This window comes from Myotis davidii, unplaced genomic scaffold (genome assembly GCF_000327345.1).
Source record: "Myotis davidii unplaced genomic scaffold, ASM32734v1 scaffold84, whole genome shotgun sequence".
In the NCBI taxonomy this organism is placed as follows: Eukaryota; Metazoa; Chordata; class Mammalia; order Chiroptera; family Vespertilionidae; genus Myotis; species Myotis davidii.
Window position 1 is genome coordinate 743,143 of NW_006295735.1, and position 17,437 is coordinate 760,579.

Sequence of the window (17,437 nt, forward strand, 5' to 3'; positions counted from 1 at the left end):
AAGTTCTTTGTTACTTTCCTCCTGTCCCTTTCCCCCTTCCCTTTGAGATGTGTCAGCCTATTTCATGCCTCTCGTTCTATTTTATTCATCAGTTTATTTTTTTCTTTAGATTCCTTTGTTTAATTTGAATTTTAAATTCAGTTGTTGATAGATATGTATTTATTGTCATTTTATTGTTCATATTTTTTATCTTCTTATTTCTTCTTCTTAAAGAAGACCCTTTAACAGTTTATATAATACTGGTTTAGTGGTGGTGAACTCCTTTACCTTTTTCTTGTCTGGGAAGCTCTCTATCTGACCTTCAATTTTAAATGATAACTTTGCTGGGTAGAGTAATCTTGGTTGTCAGACCTTGCTTTTCATTAATTTGAATGTTTCTTGTCACTCCCTCTGGCCTGCAAAGTGCCACGAACCATGTGTGCAGCCCCATTGTTTGACCATCTATTCCCCCCCACCCCCACCACCATTGTAACGACGAATGGCACACATTGCTTCTGTAAAGTGACATCCTTCAGATACCTAGTGGCTTTTGGGTATGCATAGCCTTGATGGTCTGGGTGGTTTCATGGGTGTTCTTAAAGTGAACACGAAGCGTTGAACTTCTTGATTCACATTATTTTTGGGGTTTTCAAGTGAGTAGCGAATTATTTTCAGAGGTCACCTCAGGCAGTTTACGGAAAAGCTCTCTCAACTTTCTTTTGGATAATATTTCAGACTTAAACACTGCAGGTGTAGTACAAGGAATTCCTATGGACCCTTTTCTCAAAATCACCAGTTTTTCATTCTTTCTTTCTGTTGATTGATCGATCTCCACATATAGACTTGTTTTTCCTAACCACAGCACAGAATCAAAGTCAGGAAATTTAACACTGAGTCAGCATTGTTATCTAGCCCACAGTCCATATTCAACTTTCAGTTTACTACCATTTATATTTGGTGTTTTTTTGTAGGAGTAGAACTTTCGAAGGAATGAACTGTGGTCAGATATTCTATCTCAAAAGCCTCCTTAAGAAAAAAACATGTTTCTAAAACTTAGAATGCTCGTTGTGAAAAACTTGGAAAGGACAGAAATGCAAAAAAGGAGGAGAAAAAAGCAATCACAATTCCAGCACAAAAGGTTAGTGTTGTGCCAGGTGGAGAGCTTGTGAGAAGTGCTGGAATACCCAGCTCCGTGTTCTGGTCACCGGAACCTGTACTCACACACCCAGGAAGCAGCCCAGAGCCAGTATGGGGCTGTGGGAAAGAGAGGGCTCCTGATTGGATCCAACCCAACTTCATGCCCCTGCCCACCACTTGGGCAGCTGCCACCTAAGCAAGTGAACTGAATGACCGCAGGGTGGGGCAGGGTGTAGATCATTATTAAATACCCAAAACTTGTTCAAGACCTGAGAAGTGTTGCAGGTCCCCTCTTGTCTGCTCTATACCCCTTTCCCCCCGAGACTTAGCAAAGGGCAAGGATGGGCATGGGGCCTTGGTCGGGAGAAACACCGCTGGCTCTTGGCAAACATCTAATAATTATTTAATACTACTTTTGTTATCCTCTTGGCCCCTACCAGTGGGCCAGTGGAGAAAGAAGAGGTGAAATTCTAAGTTGTGAATTTTGCTTTTTGTTAGTGACTGCTCACTTTCCTAGGGGAAGGTTTAAGAACCGTTTGAAGTGTGGCTCTTCCTCTGCCTTTCATGTATCAAGGCCATTCCCTTTGCCATCACCTGCAATAACTGAGTGGGGCTCCACTTTTTCCTGGCCAGAAAAGGATCTTTGCTGAGTGAGTCTTGTTTTGGGAACGATTTTTTCTTAGAAGCTGCTGTTGCGTTGTCCACGGCTCCCGGTCATGTTTCTCAGTTTCCCTGAGCTGGTAATGTACATTGTGTATGAAGAGACCTCTGAAGGTCATGATCAAAAGCCTCAAGTATTTTTCATGTGTTTGTTTTTTCTTCCCCTGCACCAGACCCTCCCTTGAAGGAGCTGGCCTTGAGAGTGACTGTGGCGGGCAGCTGCCTGGGGTGTGCACACCCCGCTGGGGCACGGAATGCCTAACCTGGATGGGCCAGGATGGCAGGGCTCTTCTTCAAAGAAACCCTTTGAAGTGCAAACATTTCCTTTCCTGAAAAGAAGGGAAATTGAAATTGTTCTGTGCAGACAATGTTCTCTTAGATCAAAGAGGGAGTGAGGCTTATAAAGGGAGATTCACAGTAGACCTACTGTGGCACGGTGGAGATGTGACTGTGTTGATGTCAATGTCCACAGCCCGGAGTGTGAGTTGGTGAGTTGATATTTTCCTTTAAAAAAAAAAATTTATTGAGGTCCTAAAGGTAGACCTGACAATGTTATATTTAACTATGTCTCTCTTTTGTGTTTTTATATTGTGTTAAGCATTTAGAAAGACCTTTTGGGAAATTATGACACCTCCATGATGGAAAATTTGGTAGCTAATAGAAATGGCATTTTCATAGGACATTTGATCTAGTAGGAAAATCTTTACTGTTCAAAGTGAAAAATATCTGGATGGAATTTTTCCTATTGAGTGTTATCTTAATGCGACACATGTATTTACACAGAAAGAAGTGTTTGAACGGCCTTTTGTCTTGCTTAGAAAACAAATATTCTTTAACAAGGCCGTGTGTATAATTCTGAAAATAATTGTAAAGAAAGGGAATTGGTCCTACAGAACAAGAGCACAGGGACATAGCAACTAGCATCGGATAACTTGCCTCCTTTATTAAAACCGTACAAATCTCTGCCCTTTTTCTCATAAACTTCTTTTATTTATTATACTTCTCAATAAAAATAAACAGTGTAAGAATTCACAATACTTAATTTACAGTCTCTTAAAATTTTATCTCTAAGTTACAAATATCATCACCACTGTTAGTATTCGAGAAGATTCCTCCAAAACTTGATTTTATGCTGTTGTTTTGCTAATATTCTGTGAAATAAGGGATACTCTGTCATTGTCATTATATAACATGTCCCCTTGAACCTACAAACAACGTTTTAGCAGCTAGTTTGGTTTTTTAAAAAACAGCTTTTGTTGGAAGACATGTCTTTTTCGCTAAATGGCAATGTTGGGAGACATTAGGCAAACACATTCCTTAATTTTTTGAGTAACTGTACTGAACTGGGAAGACTGTCTCTCTCGTCTGAGTTTGATACAATCAGAATTTGGGAAAATTATCCAATAATTTTCCCTAGGATTTGGGCCCAGTTACTGAAAGACTGTTTGGGGTCTGTGGTCTGGTGAGGTGAGGGCATAGCTTCCTTGGACCATTTTGAGTGGGGGCAGAGCCTGGGCACAGGCCGTGGCTGGAACATTCCTGTTGCTCTGGCTGCCGGCCTGTTAACATCTTGCCCGAGGATCTGCAAGGGAGTTCTTGTGGAATCGCCCTGGAGAGCCTTTGAGTTGGTGGGGGATGAATGTGGAGCGTCCTGGTTGGCTGGCTCTGACACCCCAGCTGGCCCCTAAAAACCCCAGCAGGGCTCTCTCCCACTAGGTATGGCCATGTGGTACAGAAACACCATTTGCCCTGAAGAGGAGGCCCTCCCTGGGAGCCATGAGAGAGGGAGAGGAGCTTTCCCTTCACACTTAAGCAGCCCTGCCCCAAATTTAAATGAGTGGATGACTCAGAAACTGTAGTCCTCTTTCCTTCTTCTGTAATTACTGTTAGACTGTCTGAAGCTTACAGGACTTTATTACTTGTCTGGGCATGGGAAAGACTCCTTGAAATTTTGTGTCCTGAGGGCCACATACCTTCCAGGTCTAGACCTCATGAAAGGCCTGCATCTACACATGCAAACGATACACTGATAAAAAAAAAAAAGTGTAAACCCAGGGGCAAGACTAACCATGTCATATTTTGTTTCTGGAAATTTAGCACACAAGAGACATTTTCTCCGTATAGTGCATCTTGGGCGACTTTTGATTTGCCTCTCCATCTGTTTCTAAAAAGCATATAGGTAGGTATACACATGGATTGGACAGACATGGGAATACAGGCAGGCGTTAAGGCTAGAGAAAATACATTTTAGGGAGTCTACAAGTTCAGTAATTTACATAATGTAATAGGGTCTTCCAAACCCTAAAGTCAAACTTCAGATGTCTTTAAACAACCTAGGCCAGGACATGCATACACACAACCCCCTAAGCCTGCATAAGGTTTACTTACATTGGGTTATGGATAATAGGGATGAATGGCTAAAGGTAAAAGGGCAGGCCCACCTGGGTCACAGAAGTGCTGGACTCTGCCAACAGGGGAGACCTGCTTTTGAATAGTCAGGGAAGAACTTGGCTGCATTTGCCTGTCATTCAGTTAAAAGCTTGGTGCCTCATGTGTATATTTGCACTGGGAAATCTGTAAAGTGGACAGTGGTCCTGCTTCCCCAAGTGCTTTACTGAAAATGTTCTGAAAGTGTCGGGAAGTTCCCCGAATTCCTTGATCTAAATGGAGTTCTTGTACTTTCTCACAGGGGGAGAAGTGGGGAGAAGCAATGGGGATGGAGTGTTACTGCGTTCAGTTGTATATGGTTTTTATTTTTGCTGGGTTGTCTGGTTCATTAATTCATATGCTCATTAGAAGGCTTTCTGTTAAGTGACATGGAAACATCATTGACATTGTTCTTCAAAATGTGGGACTCGTGACCCGTCTGTAAAGGGTGGAGAGCCAGGACTAGAACTGGGGAGAGCTTTGGATGGTGGGGTTAGGGTGTGGTTGGCATGGGCGGGACTGATTGTGCCCTGCGGTGGCTTTCGCATTTTGTATTCTTCATGTAGCGCCCTTATGAAAGCCCACCATAGCACTGTTTCTTTGGGAAAATCAGATTTAATTTATGGCACCTCTTGTGGAAATGTAGAGGGTAGCTTATAAATAATCACCTTGTTTACACCTTTCAGTCTCTAGAAACTTGCACATTTTAGGTTTGCCTCACCAGGAATTGAGATGTGCAGTGTGTTGCATGGGTAAAACTTTGCAGTTGGGCCTGTGAATAATTGTGCTGCTTATAACACTCACCTTGGCAGAGAGGAAAAATGTGTCTTGATAGTTCAGCAAAGCAGCCAGAGGAGGAAATGAAGACACATTTTAAGGTGTGAAAAAAGCCTCTAAAGGAGAAGGCTGTACTGTCCAGCGCAAGGAACTCCCTCCCTCCATGTGTGTTCATGGGTTGTCTGAGCAGGGCGAGGGGTAACCCATAAAGCAGGGACGTTTCATGAATGTGCTGGGAAGCCGGATATGGTGAACATGGCTTGATGAAAGGTGCTTAGAGCCTGCAGTCCTCTGTCCCCTGCTGCCTGGCCCTGAGGTCCTCCGGGACCCAACACCTCCTCCTCTCTGAGTGCCCCCTGGCTTGCCTCCTTCTCACGCAGGCACAGGCCAGGAGTCCAGAGACCAGAAATGTTGAGAAGGGACTACAAAAAGAAAAGGCCCTGGCCCAGTGTCCAGATCCTCCCCCTTCCTTGGAATACTCCAGAAGAGCCCTGCTAGTCACAGCTGTACATTTCCTCATGCCTCTGGCAGTGAGCAGCCTTGGGGCAGGTCATTCCTGATCTTGATGCAGCCCCCTGGGTGCTTGCAGACAGGTGGGGTCAGGAACTTCCTCCCTGGGCAGTTGGTGGCTGGTAACAGCCCCTAGACAACAGTAACCTTTTGTGTGGGGCCTCTCCTGCTGAGGTTTTGGAAAACTGGGATAGGCCCTGAGAAGTTTCAGCCCCACACTATCTCACCAGGGAGGAAGCTTGAGGGAGATTATTTTCAAAAGGATCAGACAGCCATACACATACAAATACATTCAGGCCCCACCAAAGGGAAAAGAAAGCAAGCTGGCCTGTGTTAACCCCCCCGTTGGAATTTAGGATGAAGCCCTTCTGTAGCAGTGCTTCTAGAAAGAGTCATCTTCTGCCAGAAATGTTTCTTTTGGAAAATCCTTCAGTGTTCCTACCTCTGCTTCTCTCTTCCTCCTCTGAGACACATACTCTGCCTGCCTGGTGGGATAGAGACACAGTGATGTTAAAGGTGTGAGAGAGAAGGGGAAGGGTCTTGCCTGCTATCAGGTACACATGCAGAAATAAGGGCAAACATGACTCTGTGAACTAAACTGCTTTTAACGGGCTGAGACCGGAGCCCATCCTAGGGGGTGCTGAAGGACCACTGCTTTCTGTAATCTGGGTTAGACCAGCCTGAGACGAAAGGGAGCACCCTATTCAGGGCACTCTGCCCAAGCCCTTTAGATTTGCCTTATCAGACCTGACCCGTTGATGGGAGAGCCTTCTTATTTGGATATGCAGATGCGCGCATATAAAAATAACACGCCCTTGCATTGAGTTCACAGAAGGTTCAAAGGAAGACAAAGGATGGCAAGTAGTCAGGTTTGCAAAAAAGGCTTCAATTGTGCAGCCGAAGTTCAGATGCTTTAAATCTGCTCTGTGGACAGAAATCCGATAAGGGTTATATTACAGAGGAGGGGAACGTTCTGATCTGCCAGTCCCAAGGAAAACTTTGCTTTTGTTTGGGGGTGGAGGAGAGTTCATATGAGGGGTGACGAAGATTTGGGACTTCCCGGTCTGGCAATACCGAGAGAAGGAGTGACCGTAAGACTCTTGGAGGCCGTGGCAGGTTGAACCACAGATTTATCACCCAGCTTTGGAAGTCAGAGCTTGTCCCTTGTCTGGATTCTCAAATGTTTTAAAATAAGTAGGAAGCAAAAAGTGCTTTCCACAGCCCATGATAAATGGACAACCAGCGGGAGCAGAGGTGTGAAAAGGAGGAGGCTCGGGAAGAATGTCCTTGTTGGTAGCACGGGGGAGCCAGGGGTGCCTGGGTTGTCTTCTAATAGCGCTGTACGGACATGTCTGCTCACTAATATTGCCTTGCAGGCTTTCCCAAAGACAGGACTCTTGGCCAAAGAAAACCACATTTGACTGAGATATTATTTATTTCTTATGTTTTTGGCATTTCAGAGTGGAGCAGGACATCTATCCATGTTGTCATTGTAAAGTGAGTTGCAGCCCCAGGATGGACACAGCCCTCTCGTCTGAATGTGGAGCCCCACTTGGAGCTGAATTCCTGGAGTTTTCTGTATTCTTTCTGGGATGTCCTCTTCTAGCCCATCTCCCCTTACTCGGGACCTCTGAGGGCCAGCCTCCAACTCCTCCTAAGCCTGACATTTTGCAGCTACATGAAGTATATGTTTGATCTGAAATTGGTATTGTTGCTGTCAGCCTTTAGAAAGTGGGGAGAACTGGAGACCCAAGAAACAATGACATAATGCCAGTGACACCAATTTTAAGGCCAGGTTACCTGCATTAATGAACTCCCAGATTGGCCCATCTCATCTGAGAGAGCGGTGTGGTTCTTTCTGCCTGCAGGAAGCATCCTGTTTCTTGACTGCCAGTACCAGGAGTTTCTGCCCTTATTCACGGAGCATTAGGTAGCATTGAGTATTAATGATGTTTGGTGAGAATTAATAAGTGTATTTTCAGCTCTCAAGGGGGATAGGTCCTTCTTAGGAAGTTGCAAGGCAGCGGCAGGTGACCAGTGCTGGCACCAGTGTCCCTCCATTAGGACAGAAATACATTCCCTTGGGCCAAGTTTGTAAATTTGTGCATATAGCAGATCCAAAAGCTCAATTCAGCTTTTATGTTGGCTACCTGTGATCTGTTTGCAGATTCTAAATTTGGGGACTTTTAGCAGCATGGAAAGTTGACATTGGCAAAGCAAATCTAGTTTTCTTTATAAAAATTCAAAATATACTAGGGATTTATCCTAAGTTAGAGGCAGGATACAGTGCTGTATTTTTGAAAATATAGGTCGTCATCTTTTTTTTGAAGTTTATTGTTTTGATAAGGCGTCCCTGGGATTTCTTCCAGCACAGATCAAGGGAAATTGGCGCAGGGCTGAATAATACCTTTATGTATAAATAAGAAAATCGTGGTATTCTTAGATGTTTGTGTAAGTGCTCCCATGACTAAAGAACAGTTGCAACTGTTACACAAAGGGACTTGGAAACATGTATCTGAACTGGCTTGGCTTCAGTTTGGGAGGTGGTAGCCTTTCTTCTCAAATTGCATCTGACTGTGTGGACTGTGTGCTTCGTTGGGAGGGAATCAGACCAGGTGCTTCATTGGGAGGGATGGCAGATGTTCTTGTTCACATGCTTGCTGGAGGCCCACATAGACACTGGTAGGCAGACAGCTTTTGTGACTGCGGTGAGTGCCGCGGAATGTGAAGATGCACCTGAGACGGTATTGTTATATAAGATTTCAAAGCAAAGCTCTCCGGGAAGTGTGGCATTTGTTCTTGTATTCATTCATTCAGCAGTTATAGTTTTGGTTCGATGCGTGAGGTGTAGTACCGAGGTACCCGAGGGCTGCCTTCTGGGGGATCCTTGTAGATACTGTGAAGGTGCAAGCAGTTGGCTGAGAACCCCATTCCTTTGTGATGAAGCCAACTAGAGAGAGTGCCAATCTCTGCCCACCCACCTTCATCCCCCGGAAAACTAAGGTCCTTCAGTTAGGCTAAACCTGCTCACAATTGCTTGCCTCTCTGTTTACGTAGGCAACCTTATGGTCTGTCATCAGTCTTCACCCCGTCGTCTCTGAAATATTTCCTCTTTGTTGGCCAGATCCTCTACTTTTATTTACAGCTCCCCAAACCTCCATCTTTCTGAAATCCTTCGTGTTTGGACATGTCCCTTTTTGTTGTTGTTGATGTTCTTTCTCCCCTATTTTTGTATATTTTTCTGTGTTTTTGTGTCTGTCCTTTCTCCCCTGTTAAACTACAAGCCCCTGTAGGACAGGGACCACCTCGCTTTTTCTGTCGCCCGCAGTTCCTAACTGTGTGTGTGCAGTGGACGCTCAGTACACAACTCTTGGATGAAGGATCCTGGGACTCCGGTAGATTGGGCTTCTCTGGGTGGGAGTGTGATCGGCACTGGGTCAGGTGGTCCAGCTCTGGCGCCTTTCCCACCTACCTTTGGTGTCTGTGCCACGCACTTTGACCTTCCCTTTGAAGAAGGGTTGTGAAGCAACGTAAAGATCAACAAAGAAGAGTGGATGATTCCCGGGCAGAAATGCAAGTTAAAAGGCAGGAAATGAGGATACTTAGTAAACGGGTTTGGAGGGGACGAGCGAGCGGAAAGAAATGCCCTTGAAATTCTTCTTTAATCATTTGTTTTTAGAGATGGAAAGTGGAACACGGAGAACAAACATTTTCATTCAATGTATACACAGTTTGGCAAAACAAATAACTGGGCTTTGTGAGTGCCCAGATGGCTGGGCAGTCTTTTTCTGTTGAGTTCAGAGTAGAATAAGTGGGAGAAGCTGCCTCTGTGACGAAATGCAAGGTAAAATTCCACTTTGAGGATTGAGAGTCAACATATGCCAAGGCCTCTGGGTGGGGTGGTGTCGCCAGGGGAGTGACCCACAGCCCGCAGTGTGTGACCGGCTTCTTTCTAAAGGAGGCACATCAGTGAACAGCTCCTGGCACGAAAAGGAAACGCAGATCCAGGCTGTGGTTGCTGTCAGGCCCCAACAGCCCCCGCAGAGGACTATGGTTGTTAGTGCTACAGAAACGGCAATAGTTAAATATTCACAAATAAAAATCTGGTTAAAAACTTGGTCATTATTAATTTTATTGTTTATATTTATTACTTACATTTCTTAATAGTTTTAGCTCAGTTTAAGCATTTCTAGGCAATTGCCCTCAAATTGCCCATCTGAGTTAGTACAGATGGAAATAAATTAAACAATAAGCTTATTTTTATATTTTAAGCTCTATATTTATATAGTCATTTGTCAGTTACAGAACACCATCATATAATATAAAAATCTACTTATTTAGAATTCCTGCTTAATCTCCATAGCACTCTATGAGTTGGTTATTAATAAGATTTCTTGCCGAAACCGGTTTGGCTCAGTGGATAGAGCATCGGCCTGCGGACTGAAGGGTCCCAGGTCGATTCCGGTCAAGGGCATGTACCTGGGTTACGGGCATATCCCCAGTGGGAGATGTGCAGGAGGCAGCCGATTGATGTTTCTCTCTCATCGATGTTTCTAACTATCTCTCTCCCCTCCTCTGTAGAAAATCAATAAAATATATTTTAAAAAAAGATTTCTTATAGATGAACAAACTACTGTAATAACAATAATAATAATAGCAGCAAGCATACAGCACTTACTGTGTGCTTGGAACTCTATGTGCATCGCATATATTTATTCATTTGAACCTTCCCAAACTCTGAAGTAGCTATTACTACCATTATCCTCATCTTATAGAGGGGAAAGGAAGCTCATTAAGTAACTTGACCATATTTTGAATCCAGTTTTACCTGAGATTTTAGCCTCTTCACCATGGGAGCAGATAGGGATGGGGTGGAGAGGTGTACATGAATTATTCATTTTCAGGTGGTAAGACTGAAACAGAAGTAGAGTGACTTGCCCAGGATCGCACAGCCAGGGGCAGGCAAGTCTCCTGACTCCTCCTCAGATCAGTGAACAGATGCAAAATGAGCCGCATGAAAAACATGTTTCACTCAGGGAGTACTGAGTTCAACAAACTCAATAACGTAGCTTGATCGAGTGGGCAGGCCTTCCCACCCAGGTGCCCTGAACCGTGGCATTCTTCTCCATGCATGGAAAGGTCAGGAGACTGTTATCTCGTTTAACTGAATTTGTGTGATGTTGACTGCGACGTCTGTCTAGCTGGAGGCCTTGCTGTGTTCATGGTTGGGCTTAGCCACAGGGGTGGATCCTTGGGGGGAACTGGCCCAGTGAAGCGGCTTTAGGATGAGGCCACGTCAGCCACTTAGAGCCCTGGTGAGCATCATTGAGATTCTCTGAGGCGCAGTCTTCTTATTTATAAAGTGAGGATTGACTGTTGGTTTTCTGTGCATGTGGAAAACTTATCAGTGTCTGCAACATATCAGCTGTGCAGATTTTACTATATTACATTGAGGATTGTGTTGTTATAATGCAGTGTGTTGTTGTAACTGGTCACTGGAATCTGTCCGGCATTTTTTTATTCTAGGGGAAGTCTGTGTAACTCACTGTAGAGGGAGGAGGGTGAGCCACTAGATGGCTGAAAGCCCCATCCAGCTGTGTGAGTATATAATAGAGGCATAGTACTTGGCAGTGGCCTGGACGACCAGCATTCCTCAGGTGACATCAGCAGTCATGGACATCCAGAGCTCGCTGCCCATAAGGCTTCGCCATTAGGGCCCCTGCAGGGAGCAGATGGCGTTCTCAGAGTAGGTAGTCTGAGGTGAGTTAATAAAGCTGCTGTTTAAGAAGCCTGTGGGTGTGACAGCGGACCCTGAGCAACCCTGCAACCCTAGGCCTGGAGGGTGCAGAAGAGAGTTGGTGACCACAGCTTCCATCAAGGAGGCCATCCCCTCCCTCTCCTGCCAGTGCCCAATTGCTAGGAGCCCTAGTGGAAAAGGGTGGAGAGTGGCCCGGGGGCAAATGGGATGTCACTTCAGGCCTCGGAGGACAAAGACTAGCTACATGTGCAGCCCTACATTTTGGGTTGTTTCAGACAAGCCTCAGTTCTTAATGTGTAGTCGAAATGATCAGATAGAGGCCCATTTTGAAAGCATTTAAGCTGATGGCTTCTTTGATAAAATTTCTTCAATTACTTGGAGCAAGTTTGTCTAAGTCATTCAGAGTATTTGGACTTCCATGGTAAAATAAAAGTGTAGATTAGATCATGAAAAGGGCGAGAGAAAATATATTAATCTTTTTGGGCCACATGTAGTCTCTGTCGAATAATTGGTCTATTCCTCCTCTTCCTCTTCCTCCTTTTTTAAAAAAACAAACAATAAAAACCATTCTTAATTTGTGGTCAGTACAAAAATGGCCAAGTGCCTAATTTGACACCTCGTGGACTAGATATTTCGTTTCCCTAAGTGTGTTGTGTGACAGATGATTTTAGGGCATGCACAAACATGTTCATCTTAATAGTGTAAGTGCAAATGCACATTAGAAAAAATATGTACTGGAAACGTCCAGAGCTCACTGCCCATAAGGCTCTGGCCATAGGGTCCCTGCAGAAAACAGAAGGCCTCTTATTTGGGTGGTGGGGCTGGCTCATATCTGGTCTCAGATCACTTTGGTGCTCCATTTATGAGAGTAATACAAGGTTTTCCGAAAGAAAATTTAAATCATTGAAAGGTGGGTGCCTTTAAGGAACAGCATTAGGAATAACTGTATGCATGCTGCCTGGATACAACAAAAACTCATGAAAACGGTATGCAAATAGGCTGGTTTGGAATGTACTAGGTCATCTTGTAATCAATCCCTTCTTACCAACACTGGTGTCCCTTGATAATTTCATATTTCATACTACAGGCCCAGTGCATGAATTGGTGCACAAGTCCCTCAGGGTGGCTTGAGGAGATTGGGCCCCAGCTTGCGCCCCCAGCCTTGCAGCCCCACCTGGCACCCCGCCTTGGCCTGGCACTGCCCCCTCACCTGCTTCACCATCCCGCCTGCAGGGCGATTGATCAGGGCTGGGCCTCCCTGTCTGGCTCCCTCAGCACCTGGGAGCTCTGTGCCCCACCGCTGCCACCGCTGGTCGCTGTCTGCAGGGTGATCTGCGGGACGATCGGGTCACCGTTTGCACCCACCTCAGCCTGGCACTGCCCGCTCACCTGCTCCACCATCCGCCACAGTCCTGCTCTCATCGGGGCCAGCAGCGCCTCCACTGCAGCCCACTGCCAGCAGTGTTGTTGATGCCGGCCATGTTCCGCACCTCCCCCTGGTGGTCAGCGCACACCATAGCAAGCAGTTGAACTCCCAGTCTCCCTGTCAAACAACCGCCCAAGGGGACAATTTGCATATTAGGCTTTTATTATATAGGCTGTAGCCTGTTGGGACCATTTCGTGCAGGTGGAAATGTTCTCAGGAAGAAATCTTGTGTGAGTTTAGCAGAAAAAATGGGAGGACAGAGCCATCTTTAAATTAGGTCCCTACTGCTAAATGGCAGGTGTGTGTGGTTCCATGCCGCCTGTGCCTCCTTCCCAGGGAGAGAATAGTCTCCTGTGGGGAGCCTCCCTGCACATTGCATTTCCCTGACTGTGTTCATATGTAGAATTGCAGTGACACAGCCAAGTGATTTAGCCCCAGGAGAACAAATTAAAGGCAATCAAAGCACAGAAACTCAGAACCCAAAGCTTGCAAGTGCTTGCTTAATTCCCTTTGGTAATAATCCGTGGGCTGGTGCAGGCAGGCTCCTCTGAACCTGGCTGCCCTTGGCAGCTCCTGGGCACATCTAAGGCTGCTTCAGAGCAGCCACACCCTGGGACATGTCCATTGTGGGAGGACGGAGCAGGCTAACACCTGCCTGCAGGAAGTTGTACAAGAGCTTGTCAGTGCCCAGGAGAGTAGCGTGAACTCACCTGTCAGGTGTGCCTGGGCAGACAAAGGGTTGTCTCCAAGCCTCCTGAGCATTCCAGACCTTCAGTATGGGAAGCATTTACAAATGTGTCTCCTGTACATCCCACTTCCCAAGCGGGGCACGTTTTTTTCCCCTGCCTCACTGTATGTGTACCTTGCTGGTCTTAGAAAATACTGTGTTGGAGCTAAGATACTTTGTTAAATTTGTTACTGCCTGTGATTGTGTGCCTTCTGATTACGTATGAAAGCTGTCCCTTTTTCTCTGAGATCCTGGACCATGTGTACACAGAGTGGGAGGGGTCCCCTCTTCCCATCCCCTGTGCTTGTCGTCTAAACCAGCCAATGCTGCAGTCTTCCTCAATTTTATTATTCTATGTCCTGTTGCCATGGAATATTTAAGCTGTGAATTAAAACTGGAGTTTATGCTCACACTGGAACCGGAGATATGGCAGTACCAGGAGCCAGTTTCATGTTCCTGAAACTCAACAGTTTCATGTTCCTGAAACTCAACTCGAAATGGGTCTCCCACAGAATAGCTGCTGTGCAGCTCGAGTGGACATCTTCTTTCCCACGCACCCAGAGCTCTCATGGTTGGTTTTGGAGGTAGGCGGGAGAGTTTTGACTTGAAGCAGAATGAAACTATGTAGACAAAGTGCTCCTCTCCTCCCCTCCCCTCCCCTCTTCTTTCCACAGCTTCATTAATGGTAATTTACATACCATAAAGATCATCCATCTAAAGTATAAATCCAGTGGCTTTCATCAGGGGTAAGAACCAAAGTTGTCTTCAGAACCTGTTTTTTAAGTGGGAGGATGGTCCCTGTGTCTAACTAAAGTTTTACTGTAATGACATTACGGCCCATTGCCCCAGGGGACTGATTGTAGGTACATGGACTCTCGGTCCTATTAAAAATCATGGAGCATAAGGGTAGATCTCGAGTTAGTCATGCGGAGGTCTGAACCAAGATTCCTCTTTAAACAGCTGGTTTTTCATACGTGAGCTGGTGTAAAAGCTGTATAAGCTTCAAGGGGCCAGATTGAGTGTTAAATGACATGACACTCAGTGCCTTACAAGAGGGCCCTGGTACATAGTAGGCACTTAATATAAATGTTAGCCATCATCATCATCATTGTTATTATTACTAGAGGCCTGGTGCATGAAATTCGTGCATGGGTGCGGTCCCTAGGCCTGGCTGGCGATCGAAGCACAAGCATCTGGTGTGGAAGGGCAGGTCCCGGCTACCTTCTGGACCCTGGGCCCTGCACATCCCCCTCCACCTGAGTCACGGCACCCGCATCCCCACGCGGAGATGTGGTGAGTGCAGCCTGATGCCGCGGGCCGGGGCACAGCGTGGGCCTCTGGGCTGCCCAGTGGTGCCACACGGAAGCCAGGCAGGCAGTGTGCTCTCTCCCAGCCGGCCTCGCTGACTGGCTCCTGCACGAACCCACAGGGAGCCCTCCTGCAGTCGGTCTTGGCGGCTGCGGCTGGCTCACCCGGAAGAGGCTGTGCGGGTGCAGGGCAGGCTCCTCTCAGGCACCCGGCACCTGAGCGTGGGGGCTTTCCTGCAGCAGGAGGGTAGCAGAAGGAGTGAGAGCAAGCTCAGTGGACACCCTGCATTCTCGCTGCACCTCCATCCCTGTCACCCCCGCCCCCAGGTAACTGGCGAGAGGTCGTAGCTCCCCGCCCGGGCGCTGTGGGAGGTTGGTTGCTACTACCCACTCCCAGTTCCCCGTCCCAGCCTGGGGCCTGGCCCTGATCAGGCGATCAGGGCCTGCTGGCTGCTGGTCGCTGTCTGCAGGGCAATCGATCAGGTCCGGGCTTTTATTATATAGGATAGAATTATCATTGTTATTGGGGACATGTCTGGCGTAGGCATGTGTTTATTATAGCAGGACCAGAGTAAGGATTCTGAGCATAGTTGGTGACAGCATTTAAAGAGTGGGGCGGCAAGGATGGAATGGAAAAGCAGCCTGTTCTTCCACACCTGCCCTCCCCCAGCACCAGTCCTCCCTTCCTCTTTCCCCACTATTTTTCTGCCCTAATCATTTTTGCCTCTCACAGTCTGAGAGGATCTCTGCCTTAGATGACTTGTCAGTCCCTTCCAACTCTTAGAACCTGTGATTTTGTTTTTCAAATTCTCAGGTTTTAAAAAACAAAGAGCTTCACGCTCACTGGTAGGCAGAGCCTTTCTGGGAAGGAAGCTACCTTTCTGGTCTCTGGACGCTGCCTCCTCTTTGTGCTCCTTCAGAGCCACGGGGCAGAGATGTCCTTCACCCTTAAACACCCGGACAGCGGGTTTTCATAACAAGAGGAATTTTTTATAACGTGGCAATGGAGCCTTAATATCGAAGTTGAGTTGCTTACCTGCTCTGAGCTCCCACACCTCATCTGTGAACGGGGGGGTGAGGGATCCCCTCTGGAGGCTCAGCACAGCACAGACACAGCACAGGTCAGCTCCGCTGCCTCACCGGAAGCCCCACCTGGCAGTCGCCTCTCTAACCTTGTCATCATCTTCGAGTTACATGCAAAGGAGTGAATCTGAGGCAGTTCTGCAGGATACCCGAGCCGCTCTTAGAAATGGGGACCCGGATGAGGAGGGGAAGCTTGTCGTTCACACTGCATCTTTTAATTTCTTATTTTTTCATCTGCTTGCCTCTCAGTTATTCTCAATCCTGGTTTGGGAACATCGAGGGTTCTTCAGGGATGTGGTAACACGGTTTTTATGATGAATACATACTCATTTGCAAACATTGTTTGTAGTGTTGGTTTTTTAAAAATAAAACATTGTTTAACAATAATTTTTAAGCCAGTTCACTTAAAAACATATTAGTAGAGCACTTTGCAGCCCACACAGCTCCATACAGAAGGCAGGCTTCCTCCATCTCGGTGGCCATCATTCTTGGTGTGGGGCTGTGCCATGCCCTGTAAGACGGTCAGCAGCATTCCTGGCCTCTTCACACTCGATGCCAACACCACCAGCTCTCAGCTGTGACAACCAAATATGTCTCCAGACATTGCTAACTGTTCCTGAGGGCCAAGTTACCCCCCACTAAAAACCTGTCCTGCGGCCTCTGACTTGGCCCTCCCCTAGTGGGCCCTCCCCAGGAGATCTGTGCGGATGGGAGGAATGGCCTGCACTGGCCTGTCCCGGTGCACAGCCACGGGTCCTGGGCCTTCAGAGGAGCATTTCACATCTCAGAGGAAGGATGAATCACCAGGTTGTGAGGCCAGTGGTCCTTTCCTTGGTACTGGAGTCATTTTTCTTTTTAATAAAAAATTTTAAATCCTGTTTTTATAGAGAGTGGAAGGGAAGGAAGGAAGGGGGAGAGAAAGAGGGAGAGAAACATGGATGAGAGACAAATTGATTGGTTGTCTCCCGAACACGCCCCCAACTGAGCCAGGGATCAAACCTGCAACCCAGCCACGTGCCCTTGACTGGGAATCAAATCCGAGACCCTTCGAGGCTTGGGCAGATGCTCTAACCATTGAGAATACTGGCCAGGGCTGGGCTGGGCTGGAGTAATTTTAATTATTGAAGAGTTGGGGGTAGGAGGAACATTTGGCTATTTCCTTGAGCACATTTCCTGTTGAGTTTGTAATTTTTTCTCCCTGATAAGCATTGTAGAACCACAGTGTCTGTCTAGTACGATCTTTCAAACAGCTTTTCTGTTTAAATGTTATTGCTGCCTTAGGGAGTAGGCAGAAACTGGTGTGGGTCCCAGCACAGGTGGAATTAGGGTGGACATTGGCAATTGAGAGGAGAGGTGGGACACTCACATTTTCAGGTAGACACTGGAGTCCATTTGTGAGTTTGCCTGGGAACCATTAGCAACAGCTGTAGAAACCTCTGTCATCAAGGCAAAGATACATATAACTGAGAGACTGGTAAGTGGGAATGTACTGGGCGGTCATAGAGCTACGGAAGTCAGGAAGTGTGGGTAAGATGGCAGTGTGGCAGAACATGATATGTAAAAGTATTTTGGTTTCTGGTACCATCCAAGCCTGCCCCTTGCTAGTTAACAAGAGTTTGGTGATTTTTTGTATAAATCCAAAGTTC

The 17,437-nt window shown here is 46.5% G+C and overlaps 1 protein-coding gene across 2 annotated transcripts in view; it reads left to right on the plus strand.

Annotated features, from left to right (window-relative positions):
• The first annotated feature begins 2,189 nt into the window (after positions 1-2,189).
• SLC7A1 (solute carrier family 7 (cationic amino acid transporter, y+ system), member 1) overlaps positions 2,190-17,437 on the plus strand; it is a 46,833-nt gene continuing 31,585 nt past the window's right edge. For both annotated transcript variants that reach the window (XM_015568201.1, XM_015568200.1), the window contains exon 1: positions 2,190-2,264. The gene's annotated coding sequence lies outside the window, so the exon portion shown is untranslated. The remainder of the gene's footprint in view (positions 2,265-17,437) is intronic.